Here is a 17,287-nt window from a genome sequence, read left to right on the forward strand (position 1 = left end):
TCATAGTTTTAATTTCTTCCGGTATCGCACATTAATATTTTTGCATAAAATTGCTCTGCGCACAGCTTTAGTGGAATTATTTACCCTTTTATATTAAACATATGAAAATGCCACACACAAAAAAAAATGTGTTAACTAATGCACTAACCAGAGAAAGTTAAACTACAAATGACTAGCAGAAGAGGGAGCTCAGCCTTCGTATCGGTGAGACAGATGTTAGTATGGCATTTGGTGCACTGTATATACTGTGCAATGGTGCCCTGTGTAATAAGTCAGACATATATAACTGGATTGTGCTATTACATATATTGGAATGGTACCAGGAATTTGCCTCACCTATGTTCTGAGTTGAAGTCCCAATGTTTGTGTTGCTTTGAATGGCCGTGCAGTTTTTTTTTGGTAGAGCTAAGGGTAAAACATTGTGTTGGGAGAAAGATGCGATGGGTGATTTGCTGTTGTATTGCATACTAATCATCACTCAGGCAGCCTTGATGGTTTAATGGGATGTGAGGCACTATATAACCCATTTAAGGCTGGGACATGGTCTCCCACACATGACGCACCCCCTCCACCCCTTAACTGCAACCCCACCCTCTGCTGAGTTACCTATCTCAGCCATAATATCATTGCCAACTCGATGCCCTATGGCCCTCCATAGTTGGGGAGGGAGGGAGAAGAGCCTTAGCACCAATCAACTGTTGAGTACCTAGTGGTCAATTTATAGTGTGGGAAACAAGCTTGACCACCTGTATTAGGCGCATGGGCCTTGGGAGATCAGAAAAAATTAGAGATGGATTAGAAAGGGTCAGAAAATAAGATAACATTTTGGGAGTGAGTAAGTTTGGCTTTGAACATCTGGAGGGGCAGGGTGGAGCGAGAGGCCAGCTATGCTCTAACTCAGAAGCTGACAAATGCAGATAGTTGGGCTGCCCCTTAATACCTATAATATCTATCTGCTGTTAGTGAGTGAGGCAATCATTCAGTGGGAGGGAAGAGTTCACCAGATTCACCAAGCTCACCCGCTTGAGTCTGACAGGACAGGCGAAGATCAATCATTAGGTGTTAATCGTAGAGTTTACTGGCCGGGATTTTTCCAGCCCCGTTGTGGGCGGGACCCGCCGTGGGTGAGGTGGAGTCCCAGCCAGAAGAAGCCCATTAACTTGCGGCGGGCGGGACCGGACGATCCCGGCAGGCGGGCAGGTGCGGAAGATCCCGCCCATTGTTTTTTTTTCGCCATGAAATACTGCATAGAAATTGCACATTTCACTTGAGCTTATACATGGTCTTTAATTGTACTACTTCGCACATCATTGAATTAAGAATATTTTAAAACTAATTTAAAAAATGATATCATGTTACTTTGTGTGAATTTCTCCACTTAGTACAAGTCAGACTTGCATGTTAAAATCAAAAGACATTTTTTTTTTAATTGAACGTTGCATTAGTAGGGAGAAAATTCTTGAATAATGGAAATCTGAAATAGAAAACAGTGAAGATAGCCACTCAGCGTCTGATCATTTGTGTCCCTGAATGGTCCACTTAATATTTTTGTGTAAAATCTCCCTCGTCCACAGGTTTAGAGAAGAGGTTAAAATGATGTAGAAGCTGCCCCAAAATATTATACAGTTTCTCTCTAACCAGCGCTCATTGCTCCGTATTAGTAGTTTCAATCATTGTTTCTGCTTTACTTGATCCATCAGGTGCTTAAGCTATTTTGATTTGTGGCTGACTCCATATTAAAGCCGGAGCAAATACATGGTAGTGAATAGCTGGGATACCTGTAACATGTTAAACCGAATAGAATTGTATATACCAAGTGTCTGATTTTACAGCTGAGCCCATTGTGATACTCCAATTTACTGCTTTTCCTGGTATTTATTTGTTCCTTTCCGAATGTTTGGTGTAGGGTTGCCAATAGCCCAGCATTCTCATGTACTGTCTAGGAGTTACCACTCTTTTCAGTACTTCCAATTTTTTTTGCACATATCCGTATTTGTCCGGTGATTGATTTGCCGGGAGTTCCCAATCCACCCAATTAATCCTAGTGATTACTATGTTTCACTGTCCATGGGTGTGTCAATGTCTGAATGGATCTATGGAGGTCATTATGAAAGTGAGAGCTGAACCCTAACAACTCAGGAATGGGAAGAGCTCTTTGTCCTCGCCTTCTTGCATCGGTGGACAACTGATTTTCTACAGCTTGCTGGTCCTACTGATAGTCCTTTTTTTGGAAAAATATACTTTATTCATAAAATATCTGGAAGAACATTCCAAACCATTTCAAAATCACCATCACAAAAGTACAATCAGGCTCAACTTTTACAACATGTATCACGAGGTGCATCAATACAATCAATGAATATTACAATCATTTGCAGATATTCATTTTGAGCTGTACAGCCCGAGGGGCTCCAAACAGTTCCCAGTCCCTCGGTGCACTGTGGCAGAAAGGTCTTAGACAGCGACCCTTCTCCATTGCTACTGATAGTCAGCATTGCTTAAGATGGCGAAAGAGCGGTACTAGCAGTGATGAGGTGGGCCATCATGCATCAACTGACCTTTCGGGAGAACCTGTTTAGGTCATGATGGGGAGATAGGAACATAAATTAAACATCATAGATACCTATAATCACATCTCTCGGGTTGATGTTGAAGGCTAATGTTCTCAATCGACCTTCATACATGTGTATGTGTCTTTGCTGTTTTCAAACAAAGTCTGCCTCAGCCTTTTCTCCTGTCTTGTCGCCCAGTATTTCCTCTTGTCAGACATGAGGGTGTAAATGCTGCCCAGATGTCCCTGATTTTATTTGACCATGCTGTCATGTAGAGTTTTGTTTAAGCAGAGTGAGGTTAAGTTCATTTCAGACCCAGAACAATGACAACAAGAAGCCTACATGACACACCCGAAAATTGGTCTGAAGCTTTTGTGGGATCTGCTGAGCTAGATGTAGTTTGTCCGAGATAGTTTTCTTCTGTCTTCATGTAGCTATAATGTACATTGTGAGGGAAAGGTGCTGGAGAGAAGGTAACTGGATTGCCTTTGGTGTTCTAGCAGAGAGTGGAATACATTAGTGCATGGTATTGCTTCAATTATCAATAAGTGTGGTGAAATTTCCTCCTCGGCAACTTCATAGAGTAACAATGAATTTCACCACAGATGCTACAAGCTAGAGCACAAGCCCTTCCACACTCAGTCGCTTTTGTACACTTTGTGTAGCACTTGATCCAGAGCGCATGGTATTGTCTGATAGCTTTAAAAACTCTAAATTGTAACTACACTAACATTGCAATGGACAAATGGGGAACCTAACAAGCTAAACATTAATTCCATTTAGTCTTAATACCCTTTATGGCCAATGTTTAGATATTGTTTTATCTAACATTGGATACCATATGTTAGGAATCATTCAACTAGGACCATAAGGATATGCATACATATATCAACCAAAAGTCAAGAGTCTAACACTATTGGTACCACCCACAACAGCATTCTCAGAGTAATGTAAAATAGAGAAATGTATTTGTTGACTAATTTGCAAAGGTTAATTTTTGAAGTACTATGCAACATACTCCTCTGCAGTGTAGTCTTCACTGCTGAAGGTACCAAATGCTAAGGTACTCAAGGAAAGTGACAGCTGCGCTGGAGAAATGAGCCACTATTTCTTTTCCTTTATCTTGTCGTTCCTTCGAACTACTTTCCAGTATGATACTGGCTGGAGAACATCTCTAGGCTCTGGGACTAAGGGAGATAAGGACCATTGAGCTTCCATTGGCCGTCACCAAGCGTACTCCACTTTCAGCTGAGAAAAGCCATCTAAGCTGATGAACGCAGCATCTGGTAGTTCTCACAGGAAGGCTGTCCAGAGCGAGAGCCAGCAAAATTCATCACAACTGTGGCATGCAGACTGGAGTGGCAGACAGCTAGCTTACTGCTGTTCCATCAGCTACCACTTGAATTATAGCCAGGTTTTTTTTTGAGAAAAATGTCAGTTTAACAATGTATTTTCTTGGAAGAGGAACAAGAGAGAGAAACACCTATAACTTTAATAAGTTGAACCCTGTACTAGTTTTTGTTTTTAGTTTTCAAAAATGCTTTGGTAGATCTATAAAAATGGTACTGACGGTAAAATTTGGCTCCAGTTTTTTATATGTGTATGTATATATATATATATATATAAATATATATATATATAAAATACATATATATTTTATATATATATTATAAAACATTTTGACATGATTCACTTGTATATGCAGATGTCTCTATGAATAATTATGTCTTTGCTTGTGCTACTTGGAGGTGCTGCAAGATATTTGGATGGAAAATAAATTATTTTGCTGTGAATCCTTCACGCTTTTGTTTTGAAAATTGACTTCCAGAAAGAAGCAAAGTTTTATCCCTTTGGTTTTGTAATGTTGCTGCCAAATTGTATGGTATTAGCCATAATACTGTGACAGAAACTAAAGGCAATAAAGTTTATCAAAGAATAAATGGCACAGTCTCATCTTTATGCAGTGGCAAATGTGCCACTTTAAAATTAAAATGTGTTATATGTATGTTGAAAAAAATTCAAGTATGTGGTTTTTCATTTTTCAGACTTTTAAGAGTGATTTGAGTTGCTGTATCTCATGTAGAGCTACAGCCCATTTATATTTTTGTTTATTCTTTCATGGAGTGTCAGCATCACTAGCAAGGCCAGCATTTGTTGTCCATCCCTAATTGCTTGCTAGGCCATTTAAGAGGGCAACTAAGAGTCAACCACATTGGAGTCACATGTAGGCCAGACCAGGTAAGGATGGCAGATTTCCTTCCCTAAAGGATATTGGTGGGTTAGGTGCGTTTTTACAAAATGATAGTTTCATGGTTACTATTACCAAGGGAATGGAAGGCTATGTTGTGGGGGCCATATAAGATCTAAGAGGACCATGTAAAACAGCCTTGGGAAAGCCTCCAGCCACTTTAGCAGAAGCCTGCTGTGTCCAGTAACCAAAGGTGGAGGAAAGCCTTTGGAATTCCACCATTGAGTGGGTGCTGTAATAAACTTGCTGACTTGCCATCTAAATTTAAAATCTATTTTGGACTAAAAGCAAAAAACTGCGGATGTTGGAAATCCAAAACAAAAACAAAAATACCTGGAAAAACTCAGCAGGTCTGACAGCATCTGCAGAGAGGAACACAGTTAACGTTTCGAGTTAACGTAACTATTTTGGACTGTTGCCTTAAAGGGGGTGTATAGTTGGGAGTCAAGTTAATTAGGAATTTTGAGATTTATTATGGTATTAACTGTAATCTGTCAAACTTATATTGAGTTTGAGAGAATAAAACAAAGCAATTTTGACCAGTGGATAAGTGTATTAAAGGTAGAGACAACATATGCAGCTCTTAGAGAAGTAATTCTTTTGGAAGAATTTAAAGATTCAATTCCTTCGGTAGCAAGAACTTTTTTCATCTTGTTACATTTCCTTAATATAACAGCCTTTAAAAATCTCTTGACAGTGGCTTGTCCAAACAGACAGAAATTTCCAATATCTGGGGAGAGTCCAAGGATTATCTAAAAGCCCATTGAACCTTTCTACAAAAATAGTAAGTCAGGAATGTCCAACGTGTGACCCACCACCACAAGCCCTCAAGCCCTAGCAAACCACTTTTTGAAGGCCAGGTATCTCAAACCTATTTCAATTTTGAGGAAAGATTATTGACCAGAAGCATTAACTCTTGCTTTCCTCTCCACAGATGCTGCCTGACCTGAGTAGTTCCAATTTTTTTCTGTTTTTATTTCAGATTTCCAGCATCTGCGGTATTTTATTTTTCTATTTAGTTTCTGTTTCTTAATTGTTGATTTCTCCTCTTTGACCTTTGTGGAGCTGGATTTTCGGAAAGGGTCGTTCTTAATGTGTTTCCTTATTGGTGGACACTATCTCCTGCCAATGCAAGATGACCATCGATGCCTGTTTGCACATGCGCACTGGTCCACGCAGGTGCAGAAAACCAATGACATCGCTTTGCTGCACCCTAGCCTGCCAGAAAACTTTAGATAGAAATAAAACACCACAATGCTTATGACCCTTTAGGATCTCATTACTTGAAGTGTATGGATTTGATTTATTTAACCATAGTAAGACAATGACAGATTGTTAACAATGGGACAGAGAAGCAGCGACTGGGAATTATTCACTTAAAGATGTTGCCCTAAACACAGGGGGTTATTCGCATATCCTTCCCCATTCATTGCCTGCGTTTATGCGGCATCTAATAGACTGCGACATTAATTGCATAGCTAATCCTGACCTGGCAGGACTTGAATTTATTGCCCTGCAGCCATTGTGTGTCCCAGTTGCTTTGTTGTACTGTGTCTCTGTGCCTCATGCCAATGCAAGATGGCGGTCTGCTCATGCACTCTTGCATGTGCGGAAATCTACTGAGGTCATTCCACTGTGTCCAGACTGCCAGTGTCAGTCTATGCATGCACAAACCTCTGTGCACACGCAATTATAGGCTGCACGGCATGGTGACGTCAGTATGATCGTGTGTGCGCAAATTTTCACATTTCCCAGGGAGTGTGTCAGTGGGCATGGGACGTCCATAGGGAGTGCTGGGCAGTATTTATGAGGGTCCCCATCACTCCTCCTCACCCCCACCCCCTCCCTCCTCATCCCCATCCCCTCCCTCCTCTCCCTGGGCAAACGCTCTTGGAGAATACCCTGTCAATGCTTGCTTATGTAATGGCTATTGTGACCACCATATGCCTTCTCCAAGTTTTATAGATGGCAGACAGAGTATAGTCTTCACAGTGAATCCCAATGATTTACAATCACTCCTTGTTCCACAGGCAACTCTGCAATGACTCCTAGTTACTCCAAATTACTCTTTGTTCATGCTAACTAGCTATATGAATTTTGGTTAAGCAGCCACGATTTATTCCAGCATGATGGTATCCATGACGGAGAGAGTGCAGTATCTTGCCTTAACTCTTTGTCTTTCCTCTATGTATGTTATAATTTAAATAACCCACAATGGATGAGTATAAATTAATACAGTTTCACGTTTCTTTCTGAGTGCCCGTTAAAAAGGGTGTCACCACCCAACTGTGATGATTCCAGCAGCGCCATCTTTGGTCCTGGCCACTGTCTACTTGGGCGCTCAAATGACATCACAGAGCAACACGCTCAAACTGCGCTTACTCAGAGCATGCATGGCATTGGCAGGAAATGCAGCCATGATTATTTTGCGCTAATGAGTGGAGACTTTGACCGTAGGGCTAATCAACAAAGTTGGGAATACCGTTGCTCGCAATGACGTCACGGACTAAAATAGCGCAACGGCACCTGCATGGCGTTGGCAGCAAACGCAGCCGATTGGCGGAAGCATTCTGAACTTGAACATTAAGATCTGTTGTGTCGGCAACTTGAAATACATGATTCACAGCTTCCCCCAACCCCGTGAACCAATAAGGATCTTCCTGCCACGTGGCCTCAGTTCCGCACTGAGTTAGTGCATTTGCCATCTCATCCAAGTAGCATCCCAGAAGCAGCTCTAAATCAGGAAATGGAAGGGAGGGAGGAACTCAGGAAAATTACAATCACCAGAGAAGTGGAACTGAGTTAATTGTTGGAGCTGTGGGCTGACAAGTACCCGGGTCTTGAAGGACTTCATCCTAGGGTCTTAAAAGAAATGGCTAGTAAGATAGTTGATGCATTGGTTTTAATTTTCCGAAACTCCCTAGATTCGGGGAAGGTCCCATTAGATTAGAAGTTAGCAAATGTAATTGCGTTATTCAAAAAGGGAGGGAGGGAAAAAGCAGGAAACTACAGGCCAGTTAGCTTAGCACCTGTCATAGGGAAAATTTTAGAAGCTATTATTAAAGAAGTTATAGCAGGGCACTTGGATAAGTTTAAGGTAATCAGGCAGAGTCAACATGGTTTTGTGAAAGTGAAATCATGTTTAACCAACTTACTGAAATCCTTTGAGGAAGCAATATCTGCTGTGGATAAAGGGGAACCGGTTGCTGGTTGATGTACTGTACTTAGATTTCCAGAAGGCATTTGATAAAGTGCCACATCAAAGGTTATTGTGGAAAATAAAAGCTCATGGTATAGGGGGTAACATATTGGTATGAATAGAAGATTGCCTGGCTAACAGGAAGCAGAGAGTAGGTATAAATGGATCTTTTTCATTAGCAAAATGTAACGAGTGGTGTGCTGCAGGGATTAGGGCTGAGGCCTCAGCTGTTTACAATTTATATTAATGACTTGGATGAAGGGATGAATGCGATGGTGCCAGATTTGCTGAGGACACAAAGATAAGTAGGAAAGTAAGTTGTGAAGAGGACAAAAGGAGGCTAAAAAAAGTTAAAAATAGGTTAAGTGAGTGGGCAAAGATCTGGAAAATCTGGAGTATAATGTGGGAAAATGTGAATTTGTCCTTTTGGCAGGAAGAAGAAAAGAAAAGCATATTATCCAAATGGTGAGAGATTGCAGAGTTCAGAAATGTAGAGGGATCTGGGTGTCATAGTGCATGAATCGCAAAAGGTTAGTATGCAGATACAGCAAGTAATTAGGAAAGCTAACAATGTTGTAATTTATTGCGAGGGGAATTGAATACAAAAGTAGGGAGGTTATGCTTCAGTTATACAGCGCACTAGTGAGACCACATCTGGAGTGCCATGTACACTATTGGTCACCTTGTTTATTTTATTTATGGGATATGAGTGTTACTGGCTAGGCCAGCATTTATTGCCCATCCCTAGTTGCTCTGGAGAAGGTGGTGGTGAGCTGCCTTCTTGAACTGCTGCAGTCCATGTGGTGTAGGTACACCAACAGTGCTGTTAAGAAGGGAGTTCCAGGATTTTGACCCAGCGGCAGTGAAGGAATGGTGATATATTTCCAAGTCAGGATGGTGAGTGGCTTGGAGGGGAACTTCTAGATGGTGGTGTTCGCATGTATCTGTTGCCCTTGTCCTTCTAGATGGTAGTGGTCATGGGTTTGGAAGGTGCTGTCTAAGGAGGCTTGGTGAATTCCTGCAGTGCATCCTGTAGTTAGTACACACTGCTGCTACTGTGCATCGATGGTGAAGGGAGTGTATGTTTGTGGATGTGGTGCCAATCAAGCGGGCTGCTTTGTCCTGGACAGTGTCAAGCTTCTTGAGTGTTGTGGGAGCTGCATTCATCCAGTCAAGTGGGGAATATTCCATCACACTCCTGACTTGTGCCTTGTAGATGCTGGACAGGCTTTGGTGAGTCAGGAGGTGGGTTACTCATCATAGGATTCCTAGCCTCTGACCTGCTCTTGTAGCCACAATATTTATATGGCTATTCCAGTTCAGTTTCTGGTCAATGGTAGCCCCCTGGATGTTAATAGTGGGGGGGATTCAGCAATGGTAATGCCATTGAATGTCAAGGGACGATGGTTAGGTTCTCTCTTGTTGGAGATGGCCATTGCTTGGTACTTGTGTGGCATGAATGCCACTTGTCAGCCCAAGCCTGGATATTGTCCACGTCTTGCTGCATTTGGTTATGAACTTCTTCAGTATCCGAGGAGTCACGAATTGTGTTGAACATTGTGCAATCATCAGCGAACATCCCCACTTCTGACCTTATGATGGAAGGAAGGTCACTGATGAAGCAGCTGAAGATGGTTGGGCCGAGGGCACTACCCTGAGGAAGGATGTAAATGCATTGGAAGCAATTCAGAGAAGGTTTACCCAACTAATACCTGGAATGTGCGTATTGTCTTACGAGGAAAGGTTGGACAGACCAGGCTTGAATCCGCCGGAGTTTAGAAGAGTAAGAGATGACTTGATTGAAACATATAAGATCCTGAGGGGTTTTGACAGGGTGAATGTGGAGAGGGTATTTCCTCTTGTGGGAGAATCTAGAACTAGGGGTCACTTTTAAAAGTAAGGGTTCGCCCATTTAAAATGGGGATGAGGCTATTTTTTTTCTCTTGAGTGTCGTGAGTCTTTGGAACTCTCTTTCTGTAAAGGTGGTGGAAGCAGAGTCTTTGAATATTTTTAAGGCAGAGGTGGATAGATTCTTGGTAAGCAAAGGGGGTGACAGGCTACTGGGGGTAAGCGGTATGCAGATTCGAGGTTACTATCAGATCAGCCATGATCTTATTAAATGGCGGAGCAGGCTCGAAGGGCCCAATGGCCTCCTCCTGCTCCTTGTTCATATGTTTGTATCCATCAGGGAGCATAGGAATTTTTTTTTTAAAGGCCTTTCGAAACTTATTAAACGCATAATAGAAACTGAGACAATAGAAGGGTTTTGTATCCCAGTTATTGTTCTTTCTGCTTAATAAAACTAACCACATAGAGTTTAAACAGTTCAATTTCTCTTCAGATGCAAGATAGCTTTGTGAACAGTACCTCCTTTTTAGCAAATACCACATCTTCTTTGTTGATTCTAGGTACCATATGTAATTTTTTCATTATTGGTTTAATTACGTTTTATTTGCCTGAGACTTGCCCATTCACATCTGAGCATTTTAAACAGTTCACACCCAATTTCCTATATCCAAACAATTACTACAGATCAGTCACCCATTCCAAAGGGGTGACGTGTCTTCTTGTGTCCCATCCTTGAGGCCTTTCTGAATAAAGAAAATGAATTCTTGCATTTACATAGCACCTTTCACGATCTCAGGATACCTTAAGCATTTTACAGCCAATAAATACTTTTAAAGTACTGTTTGTATCCAATGTAGGAAATACAACAGTCAATTTGCACATAGCAAGCTCCCACAAACAGCAATGCGCTAATGACCAGCTAATCTATTATTAGTGATGTTAGTTGAGGGTTAAGTATTGGTCAGGACAGCAGGGATAGTGCCGCTACACTACTTCAAAATAGTGCAATGGAATGTTTGATGACCCCCTGAAGGGGCAGACAGTGTCTTGGTCTCATCTGAAGGTATTTGGTTAATCATCATCACCAGGCTCTAGATAACAGCTGAGTTCAGTTAGTGCCTCACACCATTAGCAGCCATGAGGAGGAACCCTTACTGATTCAGCTCTGAAGAAGTCATTCGGACTCGAAACGTTAACTCTGTTTCTCTCTCCCAGATGCTGTCAGACCTGCCGAGTTTTTCCACCATTTTCTATTTTTATTACAGATTTCCAACATCCACAGTATTTTGCTTTTAAATTTCTGATCCTTCTCCACCTAGCCCAATGGTACTGAGGCCAATTGGAAGACTGGCCTTGCAGAGAACAGCTAACTCCGCACAACTGGCAACTGAACCCAAGACTTTCTTGGTCTGGGTGGCTCAGTTTAAATCTAAAGAAAGAGCTTATTTCATATAGTATTTTCCACATCCACACCACATCCCGAAGTGCCCATCGATTGCCTTTGAAGTACATTAGGCGAATACAGCCACCGAGGCCCTCTGAGACTTGCGCTCCTCCAATTCTGACCTCTTGAGAATGCCCTATTTTAATCATTCTACAATGGGCAGCCGTGCTTTTAGCTGCCTGGGCCCTAAACTCCGAAATTTCCTGCCTATACCTCTCCCATCTCAACGCCTCTCCTCTTTTAAGATGCTCTTTAAAAAACTTACCCTTTTGTCCCAAGCTTTCAGACACTTGCCCTCATATCTCCTTGTATGATATAAAATAAAAACAGAACGGCTGGAAATACTCAGCAGGTCAGGAAGCATCTGTGGAGTGAGAAACAGAGTTAACGTTTCAGATTGAGATGACCTTTCATGAGTTTTGAATTCTGCCCTTAAGCCCACAGACCCTCCGTGTTACATCATAACCACTGGCAAAAATTACAAATATTAATCCAGGAAATCTTTCGAAATGAAAGCTAAATACTGTGGACGGTGGAGATCTGAAATAAGAACAAAGTCACAGCTGGTCTGGCAGCATCTGTGGAGAGAGAAACAGAGTTAACATTTCGAGTCCAATATGACTCTTCTTTGGAACTTTTGAAACAGATTTATTTAATGAATGTGTGTAATTTTTATTACTGATTGGAATGGAGCATTTTAAAAATGTACAGACTATCCAACATCTGTTGCTGCGTTTCCAAAGTAATCTGTTCGATGCATGAAGCTTTGAAATGTTTCTGAGGTGTCACTGTGGAGATAAACAAGCCTTTACTTTCCTATCTGCTATTCTGGGGCTGAAAAATAAATGTGATGAAAAACACAGGACCCTTATATTCTTCATCATTTTAATGGATAGTGTGATAGATACCTGGTCAGAGATGAGGCCAGGAATGACCTTTGTACAGAAATCAATGTCCGTTCTCCCAGTACATGAAAAATAGTCACTTTAGGTTTCTCTTTTCCTGTGTGGATAAATGATATGAGCAACTTCACGCTCAGAACTACGTGTTGGACAAGTACTCAACACAGAGATAGAATAGCATGCATTGTGACGCTGAAATCTCTTTGCTCTGCAGATGCCTTGTTGCCATATCTTCAGCTTATGATCTCATACCATCTATAGTCCAGCCAGAATAAAAATTGATCATCCATCATTGCCCTGGGCTTTGAACTAGTATTTTTCTTGTGTGAAGACTCAAGTAATGTGGGCGATCCTGTTCCCATGATGGTTCTGCTCATAAGGAAAACTTCCCCTTCTGCTTTGTGAAATCTGGGGATTTACCACAATCATATTACCATGGTTAAACTGCTATTTGTGATCACAACAACTCCTTAAATTGGCTGAAATCCATTCCTTGATGTTAATAAAACTACTAATCTATCCTGAGCTCGAATTGGAAGCAATAGCTCCTTTTTGAAATGCCTCATGGGGCAGTCTGCAATAAGAACAGCAAGAGTAGAAAATATAGCCTTTCAAGCATGCTCCACCATTGCATATGATCATGACTGATCTTCACCTCTACTTTCGCACTTAATTTCCCCATTCTGTCCTGTTCTGTTCTGCTTGTAGCTACTTCTTTCAGGAGATTGTCTGTCTTGCGCCATCCTCACATATACACTGTAGCTCGTCTGCAACTGCTCCATGACATTCCGTCATCCAACTATCCCTAGGTCAACCTCTCTTTCTGCTGCCCTTCACTTTGTCCTCTAGAAGTGACCTCTGTAGCTTTTCAGCTCTGATCAAATGGCTGAAATATTGACATTTTCTTTTCTGGGTGTCACTGTTTTAGAATTCAATCTTGCGATTTCAAGCCCCTCTTTGTCTGTCTTATGGTCTGTATATGGAATTTTAAACACACACCTTAGCATCCACATTTCAAAGGCCTCCATTTTCTTCCACAGATCTTTACCTATTGCCCAGGTTTCTGACGCATATAGGAAAGTGGATAGAATGTAGCATCTTATGAGTTTTTCCCTTGTTCCAAACTTGATTTTTCTTGTTGTTAACACATTATTCACATCACTTGACTCCCTGAAAGCCTGGAGACCTATCATCTTAGCCTTGTATATACTCAACGGCTGAGAAGCTACAGCACGCTGGAGTTGGCAACTCCAACGATTCAGAAGCCTCTGAGTGAACAGATTTGTCCTCAGCCCAGTCCCAAATGGCTGACCCCTTATCCAGAGACTTAGCCCCTTAGTCCTAGACTCTCCAGCCAAGGGAAACATTTTCCCAGCCCCTACCCTAGCCTGTCAAGCCCTGTCTATTGAGCACACTACTCAGAACTGTTCGTTATCTGGCTTTCATTAGCAATCTAATTTGAGGACCACATGGATAGTGAGCATTAAATTTGTAAATGCAACAACAGATATTCCTTTGGGGTTGGGGGCTCACAGAAAATTATTGGATCACAGTTGATGGAGTTTCAATTTTTACCTAGAGCTTCTACACCTAATCTGGGAATGCTTGATGCTGACGCTGGGATCTGAAATGAAAAGGGATTCCATTCTCAACTCTAGACATGATGCAAATTAATCAAAGCACATCTTTTCCAATGGTGTATTGAACAAAGTGCAAAAATCCCCATAAGTTCAGAAGATATAACTTCTTTGTTAGCAGGTTCCCAAGAGCCTTAAATGCACTAGTCAGTAGAAGTATATTTGAGCAAGGTTATGCATTCATGCAGTGTCTCATACCAAAAATCATACCCTGCTAATGTCAGCCAAAAACATGCAAGAGGAACCCTATGTGCTCATCTGGCTTTTTCCTCTTCTTCCATATGAGGAATAGGTGCATCAAACTTTCGCTCGATAGCTCCTTGGTAACATTACGAGCAATGAACATAAACTGTATACAACCAACATGACTATTTGAATATTGCCATTTCTTCCATGGCAAAGTTGCTTCCACATCATAGTAGGTGGAAAGTAAATAAAAACTTGCATTTCTATAGTGTCTTTGACAATCTCTGTGTATCCTAAAAAAAAAGTGCTTTACAGCCAATGAAGTACTTCCTTTTTTGAACTGCAGTCTCTGTTATAAGAAATATGGCAGCCATTTTACGCATGGCCAGCTCCCACAAACAGCGATACGACAATGACGAGATAACCTGATTTAATACTATTGACTGAGGGTAAATAGTGACCAGAATTTAGGGGAAAACTCCTCTGTTCTTTGAAATGATGTCATGAGATCTTTTACATTCACCTCAAAGCAGATAAGGCCTCGGTTTAGTGCCTCAAACACCATCTCTAACAGTACAGCACTTCCTCAGTATCAACTTAGATGTCTGTGCTCAAATTGGTAACTTCAAGAGCAGAATTTTTACCACCTCGCACGCCTGACCCAAACGGACGTGAAATAGCGCAAGCTGTCGTCAGGCGAGCAGCCAGCGCACGTGCGATCTTCAGGTTGGCGGGTGTATGCGGCAGTTGGAAGTGCGCCGGCCAACAATTAAGCGGGCAATTAAGCCCATTGAAGCAATTGAGAGCGATTTATTGTGGCTGGTCCACTTTTACGGTTGGTGGACAGGCCAATTGGCCAGGCGGCCTTTACATTTTTGCTGAACGCTCGATCCAGGGCGGAATGAAATCTCCGCGGGGAAATAAAATGAGATATCTGGGGACTTTTTTTTTTCCCAAAATGAGGTATGCTTTCAGATGCTTGTGCTGCAGAGACATATTTTGCAACATTTTTTGCTTTGTTAGTTCTGTGGAGGCCTGCAGCTCCCGGAGGCATCTGTCTGCCTTCAGAAGAGCTCTGGAAGCACTCACCAGCTCCCGCCCTCTTCCCACCCCCACCTGGCTGCGCGGAGCCTTTGTCAGCCTGTGTTTCACCCTGGCTGGCCGTTAGTTGGCCGGACAGTGTGAAATCGCGGTCAGGGTGGGAGGGGGGGGTGGGGTGGGGGTGGGGGAGTGCGGGGTGGGGGGCGGTGCTGGTTTCCCACCTGCTCCTGGGGCTGCGGATCGCATACATCCAACAAGTGAAAAATTCAGGCTCAAGTTTCCTTTCACTTGCTGTGGATATCTTGGAGTTAGGGGCTAATAATTAATCTTCCTTGTGATATGCAGCAACAACCTCCCCAAGCTGAATAGGGTGGCTTTGAAGTGTTAGGAGAAGAAATCATAGCCTATCTTCTGCTTAGAGTCTGACTGTTATACAAGAAGTTCAAGGAGATAAAAGATAACGAAGTTCGCCGAGTGATTAAGATGTGGCTTCGGCTAGGATAAGCACTAGTAGAGGGATCCATTAACTGGAGTGAGGAGTTAATAAAGCCTGTTCTTCAAAAGAGATTAAGAAGTTACAAGAAGTCTTCATAATCATTGGAAGGAAATCGCAAGCAAACAACAAGTATTGTTTATATGTATAGACCATTTTCAAAGGATTCTGGTATAGAAGTCATGAATTTAGGTGACATTGAGCCTTAATGTAGGTAAAATGTATATAGGAGTATGGTTTTCAAATTATTCAACATCAGTCCATCACTCCAGAGTGAGGCAGATTTGATAAGGGAGCTTAAGGTGAAGGAACCCTTAGGAGGAAGTGACCATAATATGATAGAATTTACCCTGCAATTTGAGAGGAAAAATCTGGAATCAGATGTAACGGTATTACAGTTGAATAAAGGCAACTACAGAGGCATGAGGGAGGAGCTGGCCAGAATTGACTGGGAGATGAGCCTAGCAGGAAAGACAGTGGAACAGCAATGGCAGGAGTTTCTGGGAGTAATTTGGGAGATACAGCAAAAATTCATCCCTAGGAAGAAGAAGCATACTAAAGGGAGAACTAGGCAACCATGGCTGACAAGGGAAGTCAGGGACAGCATAAAAGCTAAAGAGAAAGCATACAATGTGGCGAAGAGCAGTGGGAAACCAGAGGATTGGGAAGCCTACAAAGACCAACAGAGGACAAGTAAAAAAGAAATAAGGAGGGCGAAGATTAAATATGAGGGTAAACTAGCCAGTAATATAAAAGAAGATTACAAGAGTTTTTTTAGATATATAAAGGGTAAGAGAGAGGCAAAAGTGGACATTGGGCCGCTGGAAAATGACGCTGGAGAAGTAGTAGTGGGGAACAAAGAAATGGCGGAGGAACTGAATAGGTACTTTGCATCAGTCTTCACGGTGAAAGACACGAGTGACATCCCCAAAGTTCAAGAGAGTCGGGGGGCAGAGGTGAGTATGGTGGCCATTACCAAGGAGAAGGTGCTTGGAAAACTGAAAGGTCTGAAGGTGGATAAATCACCTGGACCAGATGGATTACACCCCAGAATTCTGAAGGAGATAGCTGAAGAGATAGTGGAGGCGTTAGTGGTGATCTTTCAGGAATCACTGGAGTCAAGGAGGGTCCCAGAGGACTGGAAAATCACTAATGTAACCCCCTTTTTAAGAAGGGAGTGAGGCAAAAGACGGGAAATTACAGGCCAATTAGCCTGACGTCGGTCGCTGGTAAGATTTTAGAGTCCATTGTTAAGGATGAGATTTCAGAATACTTGGAAGTGCATGGTAAAATAGGGCAAAGTCAGCATGGTTTCATCAAGGGGAGGTCATGCCCGACAAATCTGTTAGAATCCTTTGAGGAGGTAACGAGTAGGTTAGACAAAGGAGAACCAATGGATAATATATACTTGGACTTCCAGAAGGCCTTTGACAAGGTGCCACACAGGAGGCTGCTCAGTAAGATAAGAGCCCATGGCGTTAGATGCAAGGTATTAGCGTGGATAGAAGATTGGCTGTTTGGCAGGAGGCAGAGAGTGGGGATAAAGGGGTCCTTCTCAGGATGGCGGCTGGTGGAGTTCCGCAGGGGTCAGTGTTGCGACCACAACTTTTCACTTTATACATTAATGATCTAGATGAAGGAACTGAGGGCATCCTGGCTAAGTTTGCATATGATACAAAGATAGGTGGAGGGACAGGTAGTATTGAGGAGGCAGGGAGGCTGCAGAAGGATTTGGAC

The 17,287-nt window shown here is 42.2% G+C and overlaps 1 long non-coding RNA gene across 1 annotated transcript; it reads right to left on the reverse strand.

Moving 5' to 3' along the window:
• Positions 1-1,885: 1,885 nt before the first annotated feature.
• On the reverse strand, positions 1,886-2,615 carry LOC144670138 (uncharacterized). The gene is made up of 2 exons (XR_013573825.1): positions 2,483-2,615; positions 1,886-2,209 (listed from the first exon to the last, which is right to left on the reverse strand). It is a non-coding gene; the product is annotated as an uncharacterized LOC144670138 (long non-coding RNA).
• Positions 2,616-17,287: the final 14,672 nt, after the last annotated feature.

The sequence above is a fragment of the Cetorhinus maximus genome, chromosome 2, assembly GCF_964194155.1.
Source record: "Cetorhinus maximus chromosome 2, sCetMax3.hap1.1, whole genome shotgun sequence".
Lineage (NCBI taxonomy): Eukaryota > Metazoa > Chordata > Chondrichthyes > Lamniformes > Cetorhinidae > Cetorhinus > Cetorhinus maximus.